General features: G+C 44.5%; 1 long non-coding RNA gene across 1 annotated transcript; it reads left to right on the top strand.

Annotated features, from left to right (window-relative positions):
* The first annotated feature begins 8287 nt into the window (after positions 1-8287).
* LOC115287706 lies at positions 8288-22562 on the top strand. The gene is made up of 3 exons (XR_003906614.1): positions 8288-8462; positions 13930-14061; positions 22329-22562. It is a non-coding gene; the product is annotated as an uncharacterized LOC115287706 (long non-coding RNA).
* Positions 22563-22994: the final 432 nt, after the last annotated feature.

Genomic DNA, 22994 nt, shown 5'->3' with positions numbered 1-22994 from the left:
CTGATTCTGTGTCTCCATCTCTCTCTGCCCCTCCTCCACTAGTGTTGTGTCTCTCTCTCTCTCTCTCTCTCAAAAATAAACACATAAAATATTTTTAATTAAAAATGGGTCTATAAACAATGATATTCCAGTTGCACCATTATAGTGGCCAAAACTTGTTTCTGAATGCCATTCTCCACTAAAAGAAACCTTGGAGAGATGGCTGATTGCAGGTCTGGGGCAGGGAAAATACAAAGTAAGCCAGAAAGTAAGGAAGTGCACATAGACTGATGGAACGTATGGGAAGGAGCTCAGCTTGAAGAAACTTCTACTCACCTAATTTGGGATAATCAGTCTATCAGAAAGTTGTTATAGTCAGTTATTTCACTCAGGTGGCTGTCGGCAGTCTCAGCAGATTCACAGCCAGGATCCCTCCCGTGGGCCTCTCCACGCAGCTGCCTCACAGCACAGCAGCCGGCTTCCCTCAGGATAAGGGATGCAAACAGAGAGAGAGAGAGAGAGAGAGGGCTCCCCAAACAAAAACCACCATCTTTTTATAACCCAGTTTCAGGAGTGACATTCTATATCTCCTGCCATGTCCCAGTCTTTAGAAGTGAGTCACTAAGTCTAGTCCGCACCCAACGGGAGGGAGACACACAGGATATGAATACCCAGAGCTGAGGACAATCGGGGCCATCCCGGAGGCTCCTCCCAAGTCCTCAAACATAATAGCACCACCAATAATGGGACAGTCCTTAAACAATGGAGCAGTAAATACACAATGTCACCTGGGTAGTATTCCTAGGGAGAAATATGAGGGAACAGAGAAATCCAGAATGCAGAACACTCTATGAGAAAATTAGTCTGGGGGCACCTGGCTGGTTCAGTTGGCAAAGCATACCACGCTTGATCTTGGGGTCATGAGTTCAAGCCCCCCTTGCATGCAGAGCTTACACGAAAAAAAAATTTAACTTCAATAAAGTTAGTCTAAATTCAAAAAGGTCAGTATCATGAAAAAGAAAAAAACCCATCAAACTGAGGTTACAGGAGACTATGGAGAAATAACTCAATGAAATCTGTGATTATTCATTAGATCCTGGATCAAAAAAAAACAAAAACAGCTATGAAATGATGTTTCTGAACTAACTGGATTTGGGTATAAACTCTACATTAATAATCACATATATGTGAACTTTGTCAGGTGTGGTGATGATGCTGTGGTTATGGAGGAAAATCTAACAGAAACATGCTGAGCTATTTAGAAGTCAAGTGCTATGATATCTGCAAGGTAAGCAGTTTAGCAAAAAGGCCAAAACCCGAAAAATCCCAACCCCCTAACAGAGAAATACATATCTAAGGGCACATACATATTTGCCATATGAAAGATACACTCATGTTCCGTGTCCTACTCTTTCAACTTTCTTCCAGGTTTGAAGTTTTGCAAATAAAAGGCTACGACGGTGGAGGTAGGGGTTGGTTATCAAGACCCTCGGTATTTGCCAGGCCATCCTGGAGATTCCAAGGAGCCCATGAGGGCCCGCAAGGTCTCTTTGTGGCGCTCAGTTAACAGGCTGGGGACTCTCGGCGTCAGCCCTCACTCCGTCGTGCGGGGTCAAAAGATGATGTGGGGCGTCAGACAAACCTGAGCTGTGATCCCCGCTTAGTCTCCTCCGTCCTTGGCTGTGTGTCTTGGGGCAAGCCACACATTTGTCTTGACCAAATGAGGCATGGCCTCATTTGTAAACAAGAGAGATCATGACCCCGAGATCAAGAGTCACATGCCCTTCTGACTGAGCCAGCTTGGTGCCCCCCGTCTTTTGTTGTGAGGCTCTCAGTAAATAACACTTTCCAATCCCACCCCAAACTGCCAAATCATTCATTCATTCAATAACCATTTATTGTTATTCCCTGCAAGGGCAAGGGGTATAAATATGAATTCGTTTACTCCAAGGAGCTCATGATCAAAAGGGGGGAATACACTGTGGTAAATGCTAAAAGTGGTAAGGCTGTGTCAGAAACGCTGAGGCACGGAGGGGTAAGGAGGTTGGGGGGCGGAGAGCCCACCTCAGGATCAGCGGAGGGAGGCCACAGGTCTGCAGTGGTGAGCTTGGTGGCCTGCTCAGGGTATGAGGAAGGAGAAGGAGCCGCTCTGAGGGGCCTCAGGGGCAAAGGCAGAGAAGACTGGAAGAGTTTGGCAGAGGGGACAGGGCCAGGTCCGGAAGCTGGCTGGGGAGGCCATGCGCGCAGCGGGGGCCCTGATCTTGGGTAACAGGGCACTGTAGGTCGGGATGTTTGGTTCAGAAAACGTAGCAGAGCTCAGCTATCTGAAGTTGGTTTTATAACACTGGAGGCAGGAGAGTTCTCCAATAGAGAAAAAAAATTTTTTTAATAAAAAAGCACTTGACATAATAAACAAATAGAAGGAAGTCACAGACAACCGAGCTCTCCCCTGCTGCCCTCCTCCCAGAAGAGGAGGAGGAGGAGCATATGCAGGACCAGGTCTGGGAATAGGGCTGCTTCTGCGAAGGGAGATAGTGACTACCAAAGAGGGAGGCTCATGTGTCACCTGCTATCACCATCTCCTCATCCAGTTTCTGTCCCCACGCACATAACGCTCTGAGGTCCACCCACCACCCCATCTCTGCTTTCTAAATCACATATTTCTGGAATGCATTAATTTTTACCCTCTTGCTAGGGAAGCATAAAGGCCCCACTCTGTGCCAGCACCCCGGGCCCTGCAAATTCCAGGGACCCTGCCCCAGTGGGCCACCCGGGGCCCCACTGCTGGGCCGGAGGGGTGGCCGGGGCAGCCGGGCGGGAGCGCTGAGCCTGGCTGGGTGCGCAGAACGCAGAAGCAAGCTTCTCGCCTTAATTCCAAATCATTTTCCTAAGAACAAAAACTATGTACAAATGAATATTTCCATCTTTATTTCAAATTCTAGGTTTCAACTGCAATATTAATGCTACTCCACAGTGTAATTTACTTGTAATAATATATCATTATTTCCATTTTACAGTTCTCTTCTTAAAGTAGTAAAGCAAATGTTTAAAACAGCACAAATCCGCAGCCCCACAATTCTCCATTCAGGCTCAGAATTTGTGCTCTCCTTTCAGAATTGCACATAATTGAAAACAATGAAAACCCCCGATGTGCTAAATGCTCTAGTCATTAAAGCATTTTTTTACTTTGGAATAAAAGAGGGTTCTTGTGGTTGTAGTTATTATTTATTTATTTTTAGAAGCCCCAAACAATCTGCTTCCTGTTCCCAGACTGACATCTGCTGGGGACGTCAGGCTGACCGGCTTCCCGGGCAGGCCCGCAGCTGGCTGCCACTCCTCCCAGCCTCCGGTGCAGGGACCACGCCAGGCGGCCGGGCCCCGAGGGCAGTCCAGGGCCAGGGTAGCCTCTATGGGCCACTATCCAGGTTCGGCAACCCGCCCCAGGTACTCAGTTTCTCTCCTGCTTCCAGCAGCTGGATTAAGCCCCAGAAGAGCAATGGCCTGGCGCCTGGTCTCCAGTGTTGGTTCAGGCGAGGGGCTGGTGGGCAGGAGAGAGTTTGGGGGGCGAAATTAGGTGCATGGGCAAGGTGCAAGGTCCGTGTGCAAACAGGCCTGCAGACTCTCGAGAAGCCCACACTATTTCCTTGCTTTCTCTGGGGCGTTTCCATGTGCATCTTTCTTTCTTTTTCTTTTTTTTTTCCTTTTAGTACTGGTTCTTTTGCTTTTGATAGAACAGCTCCCCCCTAGGCAGCCCTGGGAATCAGGAATCAGGTCCCGTAGGGGAGGGTCTTGGTCCTTTGTGAATTAGATTTCAATTCCATTGGCTTCATGGTTAACAACCAGGAATCAAGCTTCCTTTTCCACCCAGAATGAGGGGCCCTCTGCCTACTTCCCAATTTGTAGGAAGTCTGGTCTTCTCCCTCAGCTCCACAATTTGAACCACCTCGGGGGTGGGGGTGGAGGTCGGGCCCTAGGGGAACAGAAGGTTCTTTTCTCTCTCCTGGAGAGACTTCCAGCTCCAGGGCCCCTTTATGATCTGCATCTCTGGCTCCAGCCCCATAAAGGACATTTTTGGCACGGTAATTTTGGCCCCTCAAACTCAGCACCGTGCCCCAGCCAGCCCTTCTAACAGACCTCCTACCCCAGCCCTGCCCAAGCACCTCCAGTGGGGGCTTTGAGCCCTCCCACCCTCCCACATCTGTCCTACATCTGTCCCTTCACGACCACCAACCTTTCCTTCCCCCTGCCCAACTTCATCTACTCCTGCCAAACTGTTCGCCCCTACACCCAAATGAAGGCACCCCCAAACCCACTTAAACACCTTTAATGAAACCTCATCATCTACAGAGAAAGCCCAAGCCCTTGGCCTGACCCAGCCCCAGCCAAGGCTTCTCAAAACCCAGAGCTACCCTTGGGGGTGAGGCCATGGGATGACTGGAGGCAGGATGACGGGGAGGCATTAGAAGATGGGATGCCTACATGAGAAAAGTGAGTTTGATTTTCACTCTCATTTCTCAGTGTCAAGGAGGAAGTCCGGTTTGGTGTTAGTCGACTTGTTTGTTTGGCCATTTTATACACTTTTAACTTAGAATCGGTTTAGATTTACAGAAAAGTCGCAAGAATATGGTGTGAAGCATCCGGAGACCCTGCCCCCGCCCCTGCTGCTAACAGCGCCACCTCCCTTGTGAATCTCCCTTCACCAAGATCCTTCCGCAGCCACAGCAGGGAGGGTGAGCTGGACACTAATCACGTTGCTTCTTTAACAATGAATATATTTTCTTTTACCTTTCATTTCCAGCAAGTGATACTACTCACCCACATCCTGAATTCCAAAAAGCTCTGAAAAAAATGAAAGTTTGGAACCAAAGCTGATGTGAAGCAAGCTATAAATAGTCTTTATCCTGCTTGGTGTAAATATTCATACATCTCTCTGCAGAAATATTCATTCATTCTTTGGCCCTCTAGGGATGTTAACTGATGTTCATATATGCACTATATCACCTTTTGAAATCAGGAAAAAAATGTGAATTCTGAAACACATCTGGCACTGTGAGCTTATCATTTACGGTTACGATATAAAGTTTCTTTGAAAAACAAATTTACGTAAAAAGAGCAAGTCATTTCAAGAGAAACAGTAAGTATATTGTAAGTACAGGTGACCTATACTTCTAAGTTCCTTTTTCACTTTCTCCTACCCCCTCATAGAAGTATATGACTAGCACCAAACAGAAAACAAAGAATCTGCAAGGCCTTCAGGATCTGGTCCAAACACCCCATGTGGTCTTCATCTGTGCTCTGGCCGCCCATTACCCCTCCACCCCGCAGTCATACATCAGTGCCCTCGACACGCCAGACTTGCCCAGACATCCAGGTCTTCACATGGTCTGCTCCATCTCCTTGAAATGCCTTTCCCCACTTCTTTCCCTGACAAACCCATGGCCCTTCTACCAAACTCAGCCGAGATGCCATCTTGTGCAGGAAGCCTTCCCTAGTTGCACCCAGTCTTGATTCTGTGCCACCCTGTGGTCCTGGCTCCACAGCATTGTGGGTAAGGAAGTAGCCTGACTCTTAGTTTGATTCCAGTTTGACTCGGCCCCTTTCAGCTGGGTGATCTGGTCACTTAATTACACTCACTAAAATTAATCCCTGGGATCAGTCATGATAGCTGCTATTTGCTGCACTCACACTCTATTCTAAGTGCTTCACACCTACAAATTCTTTTCATCCTCACAGGCCGGAGAGGGAGAAACTGTCTTGATCTCCATTTAACTTATAAAGAACTGAGACCCTGAGAGGTTAAGTTCCTTTCCCAAGGTCACCGGAGGCAGGGGTGGCAGGGATTTCTTCCATCATCCCTCTTGATCCCCACCATAGAGCAGCTGGAAATGTACTTACATCACGAGGCTGCCGGGAGGAGAAAAATAGGATAAGCTTGGCCAGGTGCTGGGCCTCATCTGCACAGGCTACTCTGGGCAAACTTGTGCTGGGCACCCGGACACAGGGCACTCCCGTGCTTCTGAGCAGCTCAACCCAAGGGCCTACGAGCTGTTCCTCTCTGCAGCTCCTCTTCCTGTCCAAGTCCAAGCTGGGTGGGGCCTCCCCACAGCTTTATACTGTAATTGGTATTTACAATTTTGGCCTCTCCCTGTGAGCTCAGCAGAAAAAAATGTGCCAGACTCGCATTTGACTTTCATCTAGCACCCTGCACAGCAAAAAAGAGTTTTGTGAAAAAATGATGAAATAAACATATGGATGGATACATGGATGAGCAGATGAACGGATACATGGTGAAATTAGACTTTCATCTAGCACCCTGCACACAAGAGTTTTGTGAAAAAATGATGAAATAAACGTATGGATGGATACATGGATGAGCAGATGAACGGATACATGGTGAAATTAACAACGAATGGACGCATTTTTGCCCTTAGAATTTCAAACGCATGTGACATACCATGATGAAAGCAGAATGAAAAATAACATTATCCAGATAACACTCTTTTTAAAAAAATTTTTTTTTAATGCTTTTTTAAAATTTATTTTTGAGAGACAGAGAGAGACAGTGCGAGCAGGGGAGGGTCAGAGAGAGAGGGAGACACAGAATCTGAAACAGGCTCCAGGCTCTGAGCTAGCTGTCAGCACAGAGCCTGACGCGGGGCTCGAACCCAAGAACCGTGAGATCTGACCTGAGCCGAAGCCAGACGCCCAACCGACTAAGCCACCCAGGCGCCCCCAGATAACACTCTTAAGCAGATGTACAGAGGCTGAAGAAAAAAAGGAAAGAAACAACCTGTCACATCTGCATTTCTAGTAAAATAATGTGGTAGTAATATCTGACCCTCATGATTCTCACTTGAGATAGGAAGCCAGGAAGGGAACCGCCGGCAGTTATGATAAAGTGAACACGTTTCAGCTGTCATTGTCTAAACGTGGTGACAGAACCACACTGAGAAGTGAATCTGAGAGGGGCGCCTGGGTGGCTCAGTCGGTTGAGTGTCTGACTCTTGGTTTTGGCTCAGGTCATGATCTGGTGGTTCATGGTTTTGAGACCCACATCAGGCTCTGTGCTGACACAGTACGGAGCCTGCTTGGCATTCTCTCTCTCTTTCTCTCTCTCTCTCCACCCCCCCGCCCACTAGCTCAGTCTCTGTCTCTCTCAAAATAAATAAATAAACTTAAAAAAGAAAAAAAGGAAGCGGACCTGAGGCAAGATCTTAAAGGGCACTGAAAGGCGCCAGGCCATGTAGGCCAGTTGTGATGACAGCCACACTTGAGGGCTGGAAAAGGAGCTCCTCGTGGCAATGGAGATGACCAACCGTGATCCAAGACAGATGGTCTGCCTTTCAATGGTGACAAAGGGATGCAAAATGTCATTGACATTCAATTTATTAGACTACTGTCCCTTATCTGTTTTCTTCTAACTCTGGCAGTGGAAGGATAATATATGCATTAATGAGTGCAGTTTTTAAAGGAACAAGTGTCTAATTATGGGATAAGAGGAATTATTTTGCTGCAGAGTGCAGCAAAGCCGTGAGTCCCTGAATGGCACCTCTCTCACACTGCAGTTTAATTTATATGCTATTTATCTCCTCACTTACACCTGCCAAAAACAATTAGCACTTGGTAATTTGTTGATCTTATCAAGGCCCTTGGATTTATCATGGTTGCCACCAATATAAACACTGTGTGAAATAAACAATTTAGAAATGGCCTGCTATTAAATCATGCCCAGTTAACCAGGTTTGGATTTATTTCAGTCCGGTGGAGTCCACATTTTGTCATTTCTAGATCAATGTATTAATTTTGTAAGGATTTTAAGGATACTTTCAGTACCCTAGAGGATCACAGTGGAAGTCAGGATCCTCTTCAAAGGTGCCAGAAAGGGGCGCCTGTGTGGCTCCGTTGGGTGAACCGACTTCAGCTCAGGTCATTCATTATCTCATAGTCTGTGGGTTCGAGCCCCGCATCGGTCTCTGTGCTGACAGCTCAGAGCCTGAAGCCTGCTTCAAATTCTCTGTCTCCCTCTCTCTCTGACTATCCCCCACTCATGCTCTGTTTCGCTCTGTCTCAATAATAAATAAACATTTTTTTTAAAGTTAAGGATGATTTTTAAAAAAGGTGACAGAAAACAGTACCTGTAGAAACACAAGTGAAACAGTGAAGATACGGTCTTCCAAGCGTTTCGAGAACAGCATCCTCTCCGGGCTCGCCCTCAGCAGCACCCCCTCCCCCGACTCAGGTAACTTCGGGTCAGCGGGGATTCCCTCGGCTCCGCCCTTCCCCCACTTCTGCGCCTGCGCCTGAAGGGTGCGCGGTGTGCGGAGGGCCGCGCTTGCTCCCGGCTGCCAGTCATCACAGTGGGAGCCCTGAGCCACGCTGTGGCACCACTTTGGCACCCAGCATGTGCTCAGTAGGCCACGTGGATGGCACCCGCAGCGTGTCCCTGAACTGTGCTCCACAAAACTGTTCCGAAGTTACAACAGGTGAGATGAAGGGAAAGGTACTTTTAGCTTTGAGCTTCTTTACTCCATCTCTTCCAATTACACACTTTCCTTCTCCATTTAAACTGAATGGGTAAGGTGCCCGCTGCCCTAGGGGAGGCTTCTATTAGAATAGAAAACAAAACAACCCGGCTTTCTGGCTTTTGTTATTCAAAACCTAAATCCTTCGAAGAATTCTGCTGATTCTCAATCGAAGTTTGGATGAATAGAGCGGGATTTACCCCAGCCTGGAAAGTCCTTGAGCTTCCGGAAGGCAGGCGCGCTGGAGAAAGAGGAGGGAAGGAAAAGAGGACTGAGAGGAGGGGTGGGGAGGAGGAGGGGAAAGAAGGAGGAACCAGGAAAGGGGAAATCCGGAAGGGAAGGGGAGGGCAGGGAGGGAGCTCATGTCTGTGTATGTTCAGCAGAGCAAAGATCAGCAAGGTCACCTAGACCAGGGTTTGCACTCCGGAAGCTTTCCAGAACCGGACAGAATGGGTGAAACAGGCCTGAGAGGCAACAGGAAGTGCTGTGGACAGAGGAGCTGCCGAGGGAGTGCATCCTGCCCAAGGACAAGGCTTCCTGTACCCTGTGAATGTCACAGGGGGGCTGGCAGGTCCACACCGGCTGGGATTTGGGGCCTCTGAGTGGTGCTTGGATGGATCATGAGTCAGAACCAGAACAGCGCCTGCCAGGCTCCTGGAGCTGGAGCACAACCCCCAGGGTGGGCGGCTGGTGAGGCAATCCCCAGAAATTACACAGCTTCTGATACACTTGAGTCTGTGCACTAAGATTTATATCCACATCATATCGTTGAGGGATGCTTATTCACAAAATTAAACACATTTCCTTATTATAGGACATCTTAGAGATCTTAATATGCTAAAATAATACATTCTGGATCTCAGAGAAAGGGATGCAATAGGTCACTTGTATGCTGGTAAATGATCAATGACCAGCTCAAGGATCAAATCAGAATTAAAAACCCTGACTCACAGCATTTGCCAAGCCCTGGTGTAAATACTCTGAGGGGCCATCCCAGCGGTAGAGCTGCCCTGGGTATTTGCTGAAGCCCTTGCTGCTGACCTCCGACTCCTTGACCCACCGGCCTCCACTCTCCACCTTGGTCCAGAGGGCTGTCCACAGTAAACCTCCTAAGAGCACATCTCTGCCTGGGAGATGTTTCCCAGGTGAGCTGATCTAAGACTTTTCCTTTTACACATGTGTCATCAGTATTAATGAAAGGAACCAGTTTCCTGAAATTTGGGGATTTCTTTGGAGCCTAGATCATAAAAGACACTGTGGTTTTTGCCTTGTCCTTTCTTGGGTTGCTTGCTCTAGGGGAGCCAAAGTGCACGGCGGGAAGACTCTTGAATGAGTCCACATGGTTAGACACTATCTGGCCAGTTTGCCAGCCGTGGGAGTGCTCTATCCTGGAAGCACATCCTCTGGGTCCAGGAAGCCTTTATCTGGATGCCTGCGGCCCAGCTGAGCGGCTCCAGGGGCTCTGACCCGTAGAAGCTGTGTGAGATAATGAGTGCTTATTGTTGCTTTAAGCTGCGGAGCTTGGATGTATTGTGTGGTGCACACATTTATAACTAGGAGAACACCTAATCAAGAGGAGCTCTGCAACTTTTACCCGGGGAGGAAAGACGCATGTGGTCACACACAAATTTGTGGAGTCAGCCAGTATATGTATAATCAGATACTGACTGTTACCTGGTATGAGAAACGGGAGAGGGGAGGGAAGAGGTTATGCAGCTGAAAAACAAGGAACCCATTTGGGAAGCTTTCAAGAGGTCAGTTTTAGAAGAAACAGAGGTTTGAAGAAAGGCAGGACCACGTTTTGGCGGCCCTCTCCTGTGTTGGTTGGGGGTAACCAGTCTTAACATTTCCTTGTACACAATATTCACAAGCCAAATACAACGGCAGCGGGACTCCTAGTACATATATACATAAGACATTTCTTATTGTAACAACACAAAAGACGACACCACAGTTCCACAGTTCGTGTCTTTATACAAGAAATGTTTACACAGGCGTTCCTTACAAAATGTGAACATCACTTGAAAATCAAGATTATATCTTTTTTCTTAATATATTTTGTAACATTTATTCATTTTTGAGAGACAGAGAGAAACAGAGCCCGAGTGGGGAACAGACAGAGAGGGAGACGCAGAATCCGAAGCAGGCTTCAGGATCTGAACTGTCACCACAGAGCCTGAAGTGGCACTCAACTCATGAACTGTGAGATCATGACCTGAGCTGAAGTCAGATGCTTAACTGACTGAGATATCCAGGTGTCCCTCAAAATCAAGACTATATCTTAGGATGATGAGTCAACCTCTTTTTAGTTAAGTAATTCAACCTTATAAAAAGTGGGGGAAAAAAACTTACCAAGACACAAAAGTTGTTACTAGTTTGCTGTCTCCCACCACTTACATTGTGTGAGACATAACAGAATATTTATTTATTAATTGGTGTAAATTGCAGAATAAAAAGATCCAGTTCTTGGTGGGTTGGTTTCCATTCTGGAAAAGTGGATATAAGTTGAAATAAAAGGAATGATTTCTATTTAGTTGAAAGGAATAAACAAGCAAACAAAAGCCCTTCAATCAACCAGAGAAAATTAGTACCTCTTTCCAGTCTATTGTTTTTCGTTTTGCTTTAGCTTTTTGTTCTTGTTTTCTTTCTTTTTTTTTTAATTTTTATTTATTTTTATTTTTTTTTGAAACAGAGAGAGAGCATGAGAGGGGGAGGGGCTGAGAGAGAAGGAGACACAGAACCGGAAGCAGGCTCTGGCCTTGAGCTAGCCATCAGCACAGAGCCTGACACGGGGCTTGAACCCATGAACGTGAGATCTGACCTGAGCCGAAGCCAGAGGCCTAACCGACTGAGCCACCCAGGTGCCCCTTGTTTTCTTTCTTAAAAGGAAGTTGAGAGCCATCGTGGAAGTGATGATGATGTGGAAACACTGGCTGGGAAAGCGTCCTGGTATCTTTTCCTTTTCCCTAATTCTCATTCAAGATACCGGTTTCAAACAACATAGGAAATTTCTTAAATCAAATGGAAAATTAAAGCACATGAATTAAGGAGCTGGAAGAAAAAGTACTATAAATATAAAGTAAGTGACTAAATATGTAAAAAAAGATACTCAGCCTCAGAATAATTAAATAAATGTAAACTACAAGGAGGTGCAATTTCCAAAATCCTATCAGGTTGGGAAAGATGAAAAAGTTTGACCATACTCAGTAATTGAGAGGAAGGGGAAATAAGTCATATCACAGGCTAGGGGTAGGAATGTAAATTGGCACAACAATTTTAGAAGACAATTTGACAACATCTAGCAAGATGTTAGATGCACATACCCTTTGACGCAGTAATCCCGTTCCTGGGTATAAATACAAATGGAGAATATCCTTGGCAGCCTTGTTGGAAATCATTTAAAAATGGAAATAGCAATGTACACAATCGAGAGTGGCTAAATCACAAATGATAACAAAGGCAGGGAGTGCTTGCTTATTTTGTGATCAGCACTGTTCTGAGAGCGCTACTGTGTGCAGTCACGTGATCTCGTAAGACGCCCCCCCCCCCCATCCCCCCGGCGACTTGATTCTCATAACGGTCCAACCATTCCGTACAAACACCACCCAGCCACCCAGATCGCAGGGGGAGGTCCACCTGTGCTGACACAAAGGCCACTGATGCAACCTAAGGGACACCAGGAAAGTCTCGAACAGGCTCTTGAGCACAATCTCATTTATGATAAAGAAATAATAAAGTGTGTATATACGTTTACATTTATGCAGGAAATGTCTAGAAAGATAAACCAGAAAGAAAGAGTTAACTTTGGGATCCTCAGGAGAACTTTCCATTTTTTTAATACCTTATTTATGTTTCAATTTTATTTATTTATTTACTTACTTACTTTACTTATTTATTTCTTAGTCACTTGCTTAGTACCCATGTGTTAGAGACATTGCCTGGAGTTAGACAGACCACACAGGTTTGAGGTCACAGTTTTCAAGACTGCCTTCACTTTTGACACCAACTGCCTATGGAACAGTCAGGTGTTTTTTTTTTAATTTTTTATGTCTTTATATTATTTTGAGAGAGAGAGGGAGAGAGCGAGCAGGCAGGGGCAGAGAGAGAGGGAGACACAGAACCTGAAGCAGGCTTCAGGCTCTGAGCTGTCAGCACGGAGCCTGACACGGGGCTTGAACCTACAGACTGTGAGATCATGACCTGAGTCAAAGTCGGATGCTCAACTGACTGAGCCACCCAGCATCCTGAACAGTCAGTTTTGATAATTCACTGTAAGGGTTCACAGAACTCATTGCAGCTATTATATTCATGGCTTTGATTTCTTATAAGGGAAAGGAGGCAGATTAAAACCAGCCAAAGGTAAAGACACATAGGACAGAATCTGCAAGGGTTTCAGACATGAGACTTTCACTGTCTTCTCCTGTGGCTTAAGAATGCATTACCAGGGCGCCTGAGTGGCTCAGTTGGTTAAGCGTCTGACTTCCGGCTTCGACTCAGGTCATGATCTCACGGTTCGTGGGTTCGAGCCCCGCGTCGGGCTCTGTGCTGACAGCTAGCTCAGAGCCTGGAGCCTGCTTCAGATTCTGTGTCTCCTTCTCTCTCTGACCCTCCCCTGCTCACAATGTCTCTCTCTGTCTCTTGAAAATAAATAAAAAACATTAAAACAAATGCATTACCCTGCTGGCATCTATGTGTGACAGTGCAACTGGGGTGCTCACATGAGCATCGGTACCTGGAGATCTTAATGGGGTTTCATTATGGAGTTATGACTGATTGATTGCCCCCATGGCTGAAGTCTACGGACTGATACTACAGGATCCAAAGCCACACCCTAAATTAAACTGATCTTTCTGGAAGGGCCAGTCCCTACTCTAAGTAGGGACTTAACTCTAAGTGTGACCATCCTGTGCCCTAAACAAAGACAGTCCTATTGGGGATGACATAGATTAATTCTAGAAGCTGAGGGTGAAGGCCAGACTCTTTTAGGGCAAGGCCAAATTCTTTATTACCCAGTTTTGTAGTAAAAACCTAGAATCGCTATATGGTTGGTTTTCTATACGCTTACTGGAACACAGTATAATTTCCAAGCTGTGTTTTTATGTAAGAGGACTGGTCTGCACTGAGACTCCCTGATCATGTGGATTCTTGTTCTGTGTTTTCTTAGATTCTGTATTTGTCTGCTTGGCATCCATTGGTTACAGGGTCAAACAAATGGCCAGAGCTGTTTACATACACTTTTGTGAGCACCTGATAATCACATTACAAATCCTTCAATCAGTCATGAGTCTGTATTCCCAATCACCTCTTTTATTATACTCACATACCAAGCCAATATTCCTCTGCCCTGATCACCCAGGGCCAGGTAACTAGAGACCACCAGAGCCGGCCAACTCAAACTAGCCCGTCTTAACCTGTTTTCTCTGCCTAGCCTTGCCTTTCCTGTTGGAAACAATAAAGGTTCTGGCCTGTGCCTTCCCTTCGCTGCTTCTGCCTCCTGACCCAAACTGGCGCTACCCCATGTGGACTTTGCGGCATGACGTGCTCCCTTGTTTTGTGAAATGTAAGTGATAACAATCTTCCTTCAATGGCATTAGCCTCAGTGTGTCATCTCCAAAATTAAAAGCCTGTGGTATAACCAAGGAACTTTGAGAACTTCCTCCAAAAGGCCTAAGTTTTAAGAGGGTAATAGTCCTTACTGGTTGGCACAGGCCTAGGCTCATATATGCTTATTGATTTAGAGAGGGGGGGCATTGGAGGGAAAAGGGCAGCAGGAGAAAGAGAATCTCAAGCAGGCACCACACCCAGCACAGAGCCTAAGAGCAGGCTTGATCCCACGACCCTGAGATCACAGCCTGAGCCGAAACCAAGAGTCAGACCCTCAACTGAGTGAGTCACCCGGGCACCCCACATGCTTGCTGAATTTAACGAACAAGTTTATACTACTAGTTTTTCCTACAGTGATGCGCCGATAAACTATTCATCTTGTTTGATGCGATCAGGACTGTACGTGAAATTTGAGAAGTTCAATAAACCACTTGTGGAAACACGTAGCCGCTTTCAAATTCTGCACACTGAACTTACTGGAATTCTTATGTCCTAACTTGGTCAGTGGTCTTTTGTCACACTTTCTACTCCCCTAGCCCCAATTCATTTAGTTAGCAAATACACTGTATCTGTCTATTGCTAAGAACTAAAATGGCCTTGGTCAACTTAAAAACTGAAACTCAGAATGAAGAGAAAGTTGTACCTTTTTAGGCTTGTTGCATGACTTATTTTAGGCTTCGAGCAAATGTTAGTTTAGAGTGTTTTTGCTTACTACAAAATGTCAGGGATTTCTTGGAGCTGGCTTTAACCAAAACACCTGTATGTACTCTCAGGCAAAGATAGGAAAAACCGAAATTCTGGTAAACTGAAGGTGTACATTTGGTAGTTAATTCTATACATGACAGTGTTTGACCCAGTGGTCTCTGAAATGAGGTTTGGCCATATTCATACATTTTCAGGGACATAAGGAGTAAAGATAGGAGTGGGTTAGAAAGGAGAAAAACCTCAATAATATTAAATAAAGGACAAATTTAAGATTGAGCAATAAAAATGGATAAAGTGCTGAAGTTCTGGACAAATAAGACTATGAAATGCCAAGCCATAAAGAATGAAGAATATTTGGAGTTTTAATAATGTAGGTGAACTTTTATAGCAATTATAAAAAAAAAGAAAAAATGTGACTGACTCAGGCAATGGTAGAGGCTGTTTCTAGTCGATTTCCAATAATTCCCAAGGGCTGACCCAAATTAAGAACTCAAATTATGAACCAGAAAGGTTGAAAAACATTTTAAAGAAGACCACTCTAAAATGGCTCTTTAGGAATGCTGACATTTTTTCTAGAGATTGGTTAGTGAAAAATCATTTTATTTATATTATTACACTTAGCCAAATTATGCTGGAAAACCAGAAAAATCAAAACACTTTGGTTTTATAATAGCCTTGGAGCTCTAGCTAAACTTAACAAGGTATAAAGGACCCATGCCTTACCAGCCACGCGTAAGGTGGGGAATTGTTTTTGTTGAGTCAGGGTAAAGAGTGTTAGTTATAAATGATCTCGAGCACAGCAAGTCCTGTGAAATCACGTGTGTCTGGAGGCTGTTAGCGGCAAGTAGCTGACTACTTAACCCAACGTGTTCTAAACAATGAGAGCATTTCATTCTTGCACAAAACAAGACGTCTGGAGGCAGGCTGATCCAGGATCAGATCAGCACCAGTTAGTAGTGCTTCTTGGCCATCTTTTTTTTTTTAAGTTTATTTATTTATTTTAAGAGAGAGAGAGAAACTGTAAGTAGGGGAGGGACAGAGAGAGCATGCCAAGCAGGCTCTGCACTCTCAGCACAGAGCCCCACATGGGACTCCAACCCACAAACGGCAAAATCCTGACCTGAGCCAAAGTCACATGCTTAACCGACTGAGCCACCCAGGCGCCCCTGTCCATCTTTTTGATCTTCCTTTTCCACTACTCCAAATGCAGTTCTTTACTAAATCTATTATTTTCTATCTAAAAGGAATGCTATCCAGAGGGCCCTGGAATTCATCTTAAGTCCTCACAGCAGGAGGGAAAAGAGAGGGGTAATCACTTCCATTCGCTCTCTTCTGGGGGAAGAAAAATCCACTCTTCTTCCAACTGTGTCAAGCCCTGTCCTCAGACTTCTTTACATTTCAGAGGCCAGAGCTGGGTCACCTGCACAGCAGAAGAGAGATTACAGGATGAATTTGGGCTAATAATGATTCATTTCCTAGAGATGGGCACACTTAACTATGGAACAAAATTGAGATTTTGTTAACAAGCAAAAGGGTCTGAGCTGAGTTTATGAGAGGTGCCTGGGCAAGCAATCAGCAGTGTTTGTGATATTTGGAGGCTTTAGCAGGTGAAAGGTGGGGCTTCAGTCCCCTATATCTGTGCTGGTCATTCAAAGGATGCATAAAAAATGAAATTTAGGGGCACCTGGGTGGCTTAGTTTGTTCGGCTCAGGTCATGATCTTGGTTCATGAGTTCAAGCCTCACATTGGGCTCACTGCTTTCAGTATAGAGCCTGCTTCAGATTCTCTGTCCCCCTCTCTCTGCCCCTACCCTGCTTGTGCTCTCTTAAAAATAAAAAATTTTTAAAAATCTTTAAGAAAAGGAAATATATCTTTCATTTATTATACTGTTTAAGCTGGATAAGGACCTCAGTACAACCAGGTGTCCTATGTGGCATTGTTTCAGCTAAGCTATGGGATGAGCTCCTTACTTAGAAATAAAACTTGGCCACATCTAATGTGGTTCTTCATTAAATCTATTTTCAAGTAAAAAAGAAATGATATGGGGCGCCTGGTGGCTCAGTCAATTAAGCATCCAACTCCTGATTTTGGCTCAGGTCATAATCTCCAGGTTTGTGGGATGGAGCCCCACATGGGGCTCTGAGCCCTGCATCAGGCTCCACGCTGACAACACAGAGCCTGCTTGGGATTCTCTCTCTCCCTCTCTCTCTGCCCCTCCCCTGCTCATGTGCTTGCTCTCTTTCTATCAAAATAAACAAACTTTAAAAAAAAAAGATACCCGAGGCCACTGGGATTTCACCCCAAATGACAGAAATACAATAAACCAAATGGCTGGAATCACTTACACACAAAATTGGACCAAACAAGCTTGCTCTCACGCTCTGATCAGAAGAGTGGCAAGCTGGAGGCTTTGTTCAACGCAAAGAGAGCACTGAATTCTAAAGACCGTGGTCCTCGAAGCGGGCAGAGAGATATTAGTAAACAGGGTTAGTTAATCCATTCAGGCAAGAGCCTAAAAAGTTCAAGATGTACTTTCCTTCTGTACTTTCATGGGATTTCAAAGGACAGAAAGGAAAGGCTGTGAACCGTACCTGCCCTCCTTCCATTTAGATCACTGATAGCAGCAGCCACACCTGCTCTCCACTGAGACCGAAATGTTTCTCAAGAAGGGTTGTTGCCCTAAACGGAAGGTTTGGCAGGCCTCACGAGGGCAAGAATCAAGGACTCTTCCCACAAAAACAGACAAAATGCCACGCCTCGTGAGAGATTACCTGAAGCCCTAAAACAAGGCAAGGAGAAGGAGCGCAAGGGGCCCGAAGGCACCGGTCCCCCCGGACTGGCACTCGGCGGCCAGGCTGTGCAGTGTCCCCACTGACAACATACTAGGACGCTTCTGAAGTACCTAATGCAGCCTGAACCCCTAGCGCTCCCTGACCCCCCACAAACCCAGCTCCCCACAACCTAACTAACTAAAGGCTCAATCCATGGGGCTTCCAGGATTCTGTGCCAGCCCACGGAAACTTGGTTTAAAAAAAAGAAAAAACACAAAAGCAAAGGGCAAGTTGAAGAGGGCTGTGTGAAAGCTTCTAGTTTCCCTTCAAACTTCCTCCCTCCACAGCCCCTCTGCTGTGGCTTTTTCACTGGGAGACAAGCTCAGAGGCCCCATGTCTCCCTGTCTTCTCTTCCATCTTAGTGGAAGAAGCATTCCTGCATCCACCAAAGACCAGGCCCTCCACCCATGTGCCAGATCGAAGCCCCTCACCCCACCACCTCTCAAGGACTGCACTTCTGTCCCTTCCTTTCCCTCAACAGCCTCAAACCTTCCTCCTCTCCACTGGTAAAAACAACCAACCAACCAACCCACCAACCAATGAACCATTTGCCTCAACATCTCCCTCTAGCTTTCACCTCATTTCTCTTGTCACATTTATGGGACAACTTCTCAAGAGAGTCATCCAAACTTGCTTTCACGTGAAACAGAACTCATCAACCATCCCATCTTTACCTTCTTTTTTCAACTGCTCTACAGCATTTGCTTTCTTTTTGAAACTCTGCCAGCCTCTGGCTCCTCCGACACTACTCTCCTTGGCTTGTTCCCACCCCATTAGTTGCTTCTTTGGTCTGTTTTGCTGATCTCCACTCCTTTCCTGACCTTTGGTTCCAGGCTCATTCATGGGTTCTTTCTTCTCTTCCTCCACTCTCTGTCTAGCCTAGGTGATGTACTTCAGTTCTCAGATTTTGAATACCACCCACAGACTGTTGATTCTAAATTTATATACCTGCTGCCTCAAACTTTCTTCCACCCTTCAGACACATGTAGCTAGTGGCCAACATATCTTCCAACAAGTGTTTAAAGGGCATCTTGAGCCTACATTTAACCCATCTTTAAATTGGTTTGTTTTCTTACTGAGTCTTAAGAGTTCTTCATATATTTTGGTTATTACTATTTTTTTAAAGTAGCCTGCACCCCCCAACATGGGGCTTGAACACACAACCCTGAGATTATAAGTTACATGCTCTAACCAATGGAGCCAGCCACGCATCCCTGTTTTGGCTAAATTCTTTATCAGATAGGTTTTTTGCAAATATTTTCTCCCCGTCTGTGGCTTGTCTTCTCATTCTCTTTAAAATCCCTTGCAGAGGGACACCTGGGTGGCTCAGTCAGTTGGGGTTTCGGCTTTGGCTCAGGTCATGGTCTGGTAGTTCACAGGTTCGAGCCCCGGTCGGGACCTGTGCTGACATCTGAGAGTCTGGAGCCTGCCTCAGATTCTGTGTCTCTCTCTCTCTTTTTCTGCCCCTCCCCTGCTCATGCTCTGTCTCTCTCTCAGAAATAAACATTAAAAATTAATGTTCATTAATAAATAAATTTATAATAAAATTGTTTATTAATAAATTAATATAAATTAATAAAAATAAAGCATCTTACAGAGCAGACATTTTAAATTTTAATGCAGTACAGCTCATCAATCCTTTCTTTCATGGAGTATGTCTTGGGAAAGGAAGAGTTATTGCCATACCCACAGTCACCTAGATTTCCTTCTATTTTATTTACTAGGAGGTTTAGTTTTGTATCTTATATTCAGGTTTGTGATCCATTTCGAGTTACTTTTTTGTGAAAGGTGTAAGGTCTATGTCTAGATTCTTCTTTTTTTTCCTGCATGTGGATGTCCACTGGTTCCAGCACCATTTGTTAAAAAGACTACCTTTGCTCCATTGTATTGTCTTTGTTCCTTTGTCAAAGATCAGTTGACTATATGTATGTGAATCTATTCCTGGGCTTTCTATTCTGTCCCGTTGATCTGTCTGTTCTTTCACCAGTACCATGCAGTCTTCTTGACTACAGCTTTATAGTAAGTCTTGAAGTCAGGATGTGTCACCTACATTCAAAACAGATTCTTAATTCCCACCTCCACACACTTTCCATACCTGCTTCTCCCTCGAATCTTTTCCATTTCAATAAATGGCACTATCCATTTGCTCAGGCTACACACCAGGGAGTCACTCTTGATCTCTCCCTTCCCTTCTCTCATTCAGTCCATCATGACGTCTTCCTCCAGCAAGCAGATCAAATCAAGCTGCATCTCTCCATTTTTACTTCATTCAAATGAAGAGCCAGTCTCATTGGTTCAACCCTAACTGGTCTCCCCCTTGTCCTCCTCCACAGTCAGCAAGCCCTGCACCTTTTTTCTTCAAAAAAAAGGAGAGGAAATTAGGATTTATTATACACATTTTATATTTAGCCTTAAATGAAAACACAACCAGTCTGAGCAAAGTGGGATTTTTTATGAGGTGAGTTGAAATCAGCTGGGGATATGGGTTCAGGCTACATTCCTAAGGAAGAAAGGTAAAGCCCCAGCCCTGCGATAGCCACTGCAGTAGCCACTAAACCACATGTGGCTACTGAGCACTGGAAGTGCGGCTAGTTTGAACTGACATGTATTTAAAGTATAAAATACATTCCAGATTTTGAAGTATGAAATAAAAGTTTTTGGTTGATTACATGTTAAAGTGATAAAAATTTGGAATATTGGGTTAAATAAAATACGTTATTAAGGTTGTTTCTGTTTTAAAAATGTGGCTGCCAGAAAAACTTAAATTATATCCATGCCTCACATTCCATCTCTGCTGGGCAGTGCTGCCCTGGAAAGTATACAACGCACCCCTGGTACAGTTCTCTGGCCTGACATCCTCTTTCCTGCACCCAGGACCTCTGCTCCGTGTCCCCCAGACATGTCAGCCAGCACATTTTCTTCTTCCTCACAGGAGGCTCTCCTGACTGGGAGGATTGGGTGACATGGCAGATGGTCAAGATGCCAAGTGATCTTTAAAGACGTACATCAAGGGTGCCTGGCTGGCTCAGTTGGAAAAGCATGTGACTCTCGATGTTGGGGTCGTGAACTTGAGTCCCAGGTTGGGTGTAGAGATTCTAAAATAATAATAATAATAAACTTTAAAAATAACTTAAAAAATAAAATCAAACATACATCAGATTGTATGCTTTTGTTGTTGTTGAAAAACTCTAATGACTATCCATTTACGTTAGAATAAAAGCCCAACACCATATCAGGCAGACAAGGCCCTGTGTAACTGACAACCTTTCACTCATTCCACCTTACCACCCCAGCCTCCTATCTGTTCTCCCAAAATACTGGGCTCTCTCCTCCCTCCTAGCCTCTGTCGGCACTGGCTGTTCCTCCTGCCTGCAGTGCTCACTCTACTTGTTTTGATGGCTGGATCCTTGTGAGTCCTTGAGTCTTGGCTTAAATGAATACACGGAAGTTCTCAGACATGAGATCATTCTAGATGCATCTTTACATTGCCTTCACATCTTTCAGGTATTTAAATGAAAAATTGCATAACAAGTTTAATCCCATTTATGTAAAAGCAAAATGTGTACATTATTTGGAAGGATTCACACCAGGTAACTGAGGTTACTTCTGCAATCATAGTATACATACTGTTCCACAACTCACTTTTCCATAAAGCAATATAAATAAGAAAGTTTTCTCTGCCAGCTCATAGAGATGCACTTTATTCTTTTTAATGGCTAAAGGTATTCTTTTGTATGAGTGTATTATAATTTGTTTCACCATTTCCCTATATTGATGGATATTTAAATTGTCTCCAATTGTTTTTGCTATTACAACTGAAGCTTATCACAGCTGATATGGATTTCAATTCCTTGGATCATAGAAAACAATTTACCTTCTTATGTAAGGGAGCCAGTCTTTTATCATATTTTCTGAAATAATTCATCCTGTTCAATTGTGCTATGTGGCCATTTTAAGTGTTAACAGATTCTTTGTATGTGGTTTATATATTGATATCTCTAACCAACAACTTTAAAACTTCAAAATAGGGGCAGAATGCTTGGTAGCTCATTCAGTTGAGCTTCTGATTCTTAATTTTGGCTCAGGCCAGGACCTCACAGGTCATGAGATTTGGCCTGCATCGGGCTCTCCTCTGGCAGCATGGAGCCCGCTTGGGATTCTGTCTCCCTCTCTTTCTGTTCCCCTCAACTGCTTATGCACACACTCAAAAATAAACATTAAAAAACAACTTTATATAAGCATTTCCCAGCAATTCAATATTGCTGGGAAATGCTTTGTGCATAGGGCTGTAATTATATAATTACATTTATAATTGAGGAATACATTCTTCCTTTCTAAATCAAGGTATAACATATCTAGTGCAGTACACAAATCTTGACTGTACAAGTTGATGAGATTTTACATATGTACACATCTGAGTAACTGCTCCCAAGATATAAATATAGAACATTTTTTACACCTTAGCAGATTGAGCAACAGCACATTTTCATTGAGTAGGATACTTTTTAAGCTGTTTTCTTTTGAATTCCCACATTCCTCATTCCTTTAGGATGATTACTTCTTCATGATTCTTATGCTAATAATAACTGGGAAAAGGGACAATAGGGTGAAGAAATATGGGGCATCACAAGCATCTGTTGGGTATTTTCTCATCTGTACTCATGTCTAATCATTTATCTATTTTTAGAAACTACTCATGGATATCCTAGGCTGAATTCAGGAGAAAATCATGGATTGCCAGAACTTGCAAGTTAATATGATCCAGACTTACAGGATTTTCATTCTATTGTACCAAAATTGTTTCTATTCAGTAAGGCCAATATGGGACATTCAATGAAGATAATGCTATACCATACTGGTTGCAAAGTTATAAACATTTTTTAAGGATTTTTTTAAATTTTGGAGGGTGCCTGGGTGGCTCAGTCGGTTAAGCATCCGACTTCTGCTCAGGTCATGACCTCACAGTTCCTGAGTTTAAGCTCTGCATCAGGCTCTGTGCTGACAGCTCGGAGCCTGGAGCCTGCTTCAGATTATGTGTCTCCCTCTCTCTCTGCCCCTTCTCCACTCATGCTTTGTCTCTCTCACTCTCTCAAAAATAAATAAATATTTAAACAATTTTAAGATTTTTTTTTAATCAATCTCCCCACCCAGCATGGGGCTCAAACTCACAGCCCTGAGACCAAGAGTTGCATGCTATACCGATTGAGCCAGTCAGGCTCTCATTTTTTTTTTAAACAGGAAGTAATGAGCTATGCAATTTTGATTATGCAATTTGTGTCTTTACCAGAAAAGGGATAATGAGGAAAAAAACCCTGGATATATAAAATAATACTGGAGATACATAAAATAATGA

Source organism: Suricata suricatta, chromosome 3 (assembly GCF_006229205.1).
Source record: "Suricata suricatta isolate VVHF042 chromosome 3, meerkat_22Aug2017_6uvM2_HiC, whole genome shotgun sequence".
NCBI classification, from domain to species: Eukaryota; Metazoa; Chordata; class Mammalia; order Carnivora; family Herpestidae; genus Suricata; species Suricata suricatta.
This window is presented reverse-complemented; position numbering and strand designations above follow the sequence as displayed.